We start from the raw sequence: 6,177 nt of genomic DNA, 5'->3' as shown, positions 1-6,177 counted from the left end.
AGCAGATGATGATGATGATTGTTCTACGGTTGTTTCCAGCATCATTGTTCCAACATCGTTTAAAGTATGTTTTTTTGGCTAATCTAATTTTGAAATTTTGAATTTGAATTTTGAAGTGATATACTCTATTCTCGCTTTATATTTCAGTCTAATCACAGTTGTTTGAAATTCATACAATCTACTGCGGGTTATTATAGGTTTGTATTAAAAGAAGCATAAAGTTAAATTAAACATAAAGAAAGATTATTAAATGTACATTTAAAATAATTTTTGCTTATGACTAAATGATGATTATATATGACTTTGGGCAGATGATGATGATGTAGAACCCACAATAGTTCCTACTAAACGCAAGAAAGGATCTGCTACTGCTGTAAGATAAGATTTTATCTTACTAGAGCAATGGTCTTTCCTGCCTTTTTTGTTTTAAAAGAAGCATAAAGTTTGGTTTAAAGCAGCTCTTGATGAAGCAAGTTAAGGATTAAGTATATGAGGATAGGGCTACTCTTCAACAGCTGAAGAAGTGTTTTCATGTACTGCATCTTGGTCTGTTCACGAGAGACCGGGTTTCCAGAAACCTGATGTTGATGCATTCAGTGTTGGAAATTTGGTGAATGGATATTTAATATATTTATAATTTAATGAAATTATAAATATTAATTAGAATCTTCATGTGGTAAATAAAAGAAAAACTCTTGAGTAGAGCTTCTTTATGACATTTAATTAGTTTTATTAGAGTTTTTAAGTCTCTAATTAAGTGACTAATTAAGTGAAACCTTTAACTAATGTCACACCCCAACCGATGGTGGAAACATCGGGGCATGGCACTGAGCAAAACAGATTGTGACACCTGTGTCACCGCGACCATCAAACAAATACCAAGCCGATGAAATATTGTATTTCATACTTGGGATCTTGTATAAATATGTGTATCTTTTGCACATATCAATTCTTGTTCAATTTCAAACTTTATATCGCTTTCTGGAGAATTATACGCAAACTGGTGCGTAAACGTACTCAGTTTAAATGCGACAAATACTCCGGAACATCAACATATACTTAACATACCTTAAATAACCTTTACATAACTTAGAAATAAGTTTTAAAGGCTTTGGTATGGCAAAAATAAACTTTTGGATCATTCAGGGACTAAAAGTGTCAAAAAGTGCATAAGTTTGCACTTTCGCGCATAACTTACGTTCTGAATACATCCGGACATCCAACAATTTATGTAAGCATCCTTATATTATGCCTTAGTGTTTGGCATGAGAAAAATCCATTCGTCGCGTCATTTGGATCGTCTTTCGCGCTTATGCGCATTCCGTCGTAATTAAGCGAACATCGCGATCGTACAGCCAAACGAACCAACATCGTCGATCGTACAGCCAAACGAACCAACATCGTCGCGTCATGTTTAGGCATCATTTTAGGGCCTTAAAGTTGGCTTTACGGGCCTTAGAAGTGTCTGAAATGGCTTAAACATGCAACAGGGACCAAAACTGCCAATTCAGAAAGTTGGTGCAGATCAGACATAGCCAGGCGGCCCGCCTGGGTTTTGCCTGTCTGCTGACGCGGGCCGCATGGCCCCTTCAGTTGCAGAAACTTTGTTTTCTTGCAAAAATTGGCCTTTCAAACACACCAAAGGGCAATGCCCTTTCACCATCTTTGGGGTTAAGGACACATTAAGCCACCACAACATCTTGACAAGTGTACGGCTTGGATCGTGGCACGATATTCAAGAAACGATCCTAACGACTTTACTTTTCCTATAAATACCCCCCTTTTGGTTAAAATCTCACAAAATCTGATCTAAAGCTCTAAGTTGAGGCCTTTGCTTCATACCTGAGCTCCTGGATCGAGATAAGCTTTCGGGGACCCTTCGTAAGTGTTCTTTCGTTCTTTTATTCGCTTTTCGAGTCCGAAAGTCAACGTTTTGTTTGACTTTTTGCGTTGACCAGCCTATGGTCAACACGAAGTTCTTTGGAACTTCATAACGTGAGCGTGATCACGATGGTTATAGTCCATGGCGACTATACCTACTGATTACCACGTTATCTAGGCTCAGTGACGAGTCGTAGTTTCGGCCAAAATGCGCATTCTTGCGTATTTTGTAAGCAAACTACTTGTGAGCATCAAAGCCGTTTGTTTTGATGCCAAACCTGTTTTCTAAACTTAGTTAAGCATGTTCTAACATGCTTAGCTCGTCACTTTTAGTATAGTGCTTATATAGGGTCGTAAGGTAAGCGATCTAAACCATCACTTATACTTTCGAACCCGACCCATTTGTCGATCATTAGGATCCGACCAAACACATTAGGTGACCCTAGCTGTAACCTTCCGAGCTTATACCTTATGGTCACGATGTTAGGCGTTCCAAACGCGTTCTACGCGAACGAGGCGTTAAGGTAGCATAAGCTACCTAAACGGGTCGTAATGGATCGTAAGCACTTAGGTTAGGTTTCATTTTAGTATGTAGGCTTTGTTAAACCATATTACACGAGTCTCCATACTCGTTTGGTTTACGAACCCGCATACTATCCGATCCTTCCGATTTTGGTCTAGTATATTAATATAGCTACCTATTAGGTGCCGTTTGATATTCCGTGATCTCTAGCATTGTGTGATTTTTACACAAGAACTTTAAAGCAATCTCAGGTGAGTACATTGAACCCCTCTTTTACTGTTTTCCAAACTGTTTTGGGGTGAAACACATGTACCTACTTGCTACTTTCGTGCTTTCCTATTTCCACATCATATACTTGCTATGTTCATTAGTACATTTATAGTACATGATTTCAATAAATTTTATGCTATGTATGCCCATTGTGTGCATACTTAGTACATCACTTTACAATACATTTGATGCTATGTACGCCCATTGTGTGCATACTTAGTACATCACTTTACAATACATTTAATGCTATGTACGCCCATTGTGTGCATACTTAGTACATCACCTCACAATACATTTCATACTATGTACGCCCATTGTGTGCATACTTAGTACATCACTTTACAATACATTTCATGCTATGTACGCCCATTGTGTGCATACTTAGTACATCACTTCACAATACATTTCATACTATGTACGCCCATTGTGTGCATACTTAGTACATCACTTTACAATACATTTCATGCTACGTACGCCCATTGTGTGCATATTTAGTACATTATTCTACATTGCATTTCTGTTGCATATGCTCATCTAGCATATGAACACATTATACTACATTTTGAACCGTTGTAACCATTTGACTATGTGAACCGTCTTACCCCTTTGATTATATGAACCGTTTGTAACCATTGAACCGTGTGAACTAGTTGTATCCGTTGACATGATTTACATTTGACAATAGACATTTGACTATACATAAACATTTCCACAATTGTTAAACATTTCATCTTGATGGTTTGGTTTGAGTAAGTGATTAAGTAACGAGGCGTGTGTAATATGATACAAGCATGGTGGATACGCCGCTGGTACTTCCTATATATAAGTGTTTGTATGGTATTACATATCGTAGCGTTATTTGAATCATTTCAATTTGAGACATATGACATTTTATACAAATAACACACTTTTCACGAGACATTGTTTTACAAACGACTTATCTTATACAAACACATTTTTACATGGTTATCCGTTTAACTATACAGTGTTCTCTTATTTATACATATCATCTAATCTTATCGTTTTTCAAATGATTTACAAGACAAAGCAAATTACAAGGTTCATGACTAAACATTTTCTCAAACATAAGTCATGAATTCCGTTTTCACAAAACCAATGTATCTCACAAGCATTTTTATGCTGACGTACCTATTTTAACATGTGTTTTCAGGAGATGATGCATAGGACTTATCAAGACATACTTAGGCGGACCTGTGCCTTAGTGACTTAAAACGAGACAAGAACTAGTTAAATTATGTTATGTACTCTTTGGTTCTTGTATAAAACAATGTAAACTTTCATGTTTGATTAATAAAACGAAACTTCAATTGCCATGGATTTGAAACAATTGATTATGTTACAACACTCCCCGATGTTTCCGCCACGTTTTGTATGTTCTACGTGGTCGGGGTGTGATAGAAAAGTTGGTATCAGAGCCAAAGGTTATAGGGAATTAGGTTATTAGTAATGCTTTGACCTAGTCTATAACCTTCCTAGGACCCTAACGCGAGTTTACTTGCGTTTAGTCATAAAACAATACCGTCACCTATCCTTAGGCGACGACCACAACAAGAACATAAATTTCAAAACCGCTTTGAAAACTAATCATCTGTTCTAGGATGATTGATTACTAGGTTTTGAACCCTCTATTGTAAGGTTTTGAACCCTCTGTTATAAGGTTTTGAACCCTCTATTGTAAGGTTTTGAACCCTCTGTTATAAGGTTTTGAACCCCTTTGAGTTTTCAAAACTCTCGTCAAAGTTTTTGGTCCTAAATAGTGTGAACACGTGCAAACTGGAAGAGTGAATGCCTGTACCCTGAGTTTTCTGTCTAAGGCTAGAGTGTTCGTACAAATCCACATAATCGGACCAGTCACTCTTACCTGGGAACTCTTGGGGTGAGTGTCCACTTATAGGCGATCATGTCTTCGCGATACACTATGAGGATCTATTTGCTTTGACTCAGCCTTGGTGTTGTTTGTTTGCTTCGTGGTTCAAACAAATGACCATCAACCATAATTATGGTCGGTAATTGTAACATCCTATTCTTACCCAATGCCATTTCATTTGTTGTCTTCCTTGTTTCTCTTTTAGAATGCCTCCACGACGCGAAAATCCGGTATCTATTGAAAATCTGGCAACTGTCATTACACAGCAAATAACTGCTGCAATCCCGAACATCGTTGCCCAATGTAACCAAGCCCTCAACAACAATAATGCCCCCTGCAGCTTCAAGACGTTCAACTCGGCTAAGCCATCAAAGTTTTCTGGGTCACAAGGAGCGACTACACTTCTGCAATGGTTCGAGAGTTTAGAGAGCGCCTTCAGACATGTTCAATGTCCAACCGAGCGAAAGGTAGATTTTGCATCTAGTGTCTTTGAGAAACGAGCTTTGACATGGTGGAACGGTGTGATGAGAGATAGGGGTGCCGAAGTGGCACTGGCTCAAACGTGGGAAGAACTTCGAGCACTGATGATGAAGGAATTATGTCCTCGTCACGAGATCAGGGCTTTAGAAAGGGAATTCGACGATCTTAAGCAAGACAGCGGCGAACATCGAGCATACACTGATCGATATGAGGAGCTGAGCCTGTTGTGTCCTTCCATGGTTACGCCTTTGGATAAGGTGATCGAAAAATACATTGATGGCCTCCCTGACTCAGTTCAGGACATTGTTACTGGTAGTAACCCCACTACGGTTAGGCAGGCCATTGAGCTATCTGCAACCTTGACTGAATCTCAGATCCGGAAACGTAAGCTTTTCCGAAAGGGAGACAAGAAACCGGTCGAGGAATCGAAACCAATCGAGGAATCAAAGACCATGGATGAACAGACTGGATCCCCTAAGAAGTCAAAGAAGCGAAAGGCTTCTCAGAACTTCGCCATGGTTACTCACAATGATCAAGCCGTCCCCAACCAACCAGCTCAACCCCCTGCTAGGAAGCCATACAATGGAACTTCACCCTTGTGCAACCAATGTAACCTTCATCATCATGTTAGGGTGAAGTGCCGCGAATGCCAAATTTGTGGACTTAAAGGTCACACAGCAAAGGTTTGCCGAGCTGCAGTTGCACCAAATCAAGCTGACAACAATCCTGCTCAAGCTCGCTTTCCACCAGATTCTTGCTACAAATGTGGCGAGATGGGTCATTTCCGAAGAAATTGCCCAAAGCTTGCTAATGCTAATCCAGCACAGTGATGAGCATCTGACCGACTAGAAGACAACACCCTTTAGAAATAATCATGTCTTGTGTATTATTTTCTTTTGTTGTCAAGGTCCATGAAACAGTTGTTATCATTGTTTATAAATAAATCTTTTATTTACATTGCAATGTATTATGAGGTTGTATGTATAAAGAACACATCCCTTACAATACCGACAATTAAGGAATCGTATTCCTTGAAAAGCAAACTACCACCCAAATTTTTTTTCCATTTTATGATGTCTTGCGTTTCCATGAAGTTCCTAAGTACTCGTTTCTTCTAAGGAAAACGAAGTACAAG

This window comes from Helianthus annuus, chromosome 8 (genome assembly GCF_002127325.2).
Source record: "Helianthus annuus cultivar XRQ/B chromosome 8, HanXRQr2.0-SUNRISE, whole genome shotgun sequence".
NCBI lineage: Eukaryota > Viridiplantae > Streptophyta > Magnoliopsida > Asterales > Asteraceae > Helianthus > Helianthus annuus.
The sequence above is the reverse complement of the archived record's forward strand: the minus strand, read 5'-3'. Positions refer to the sequence as shown.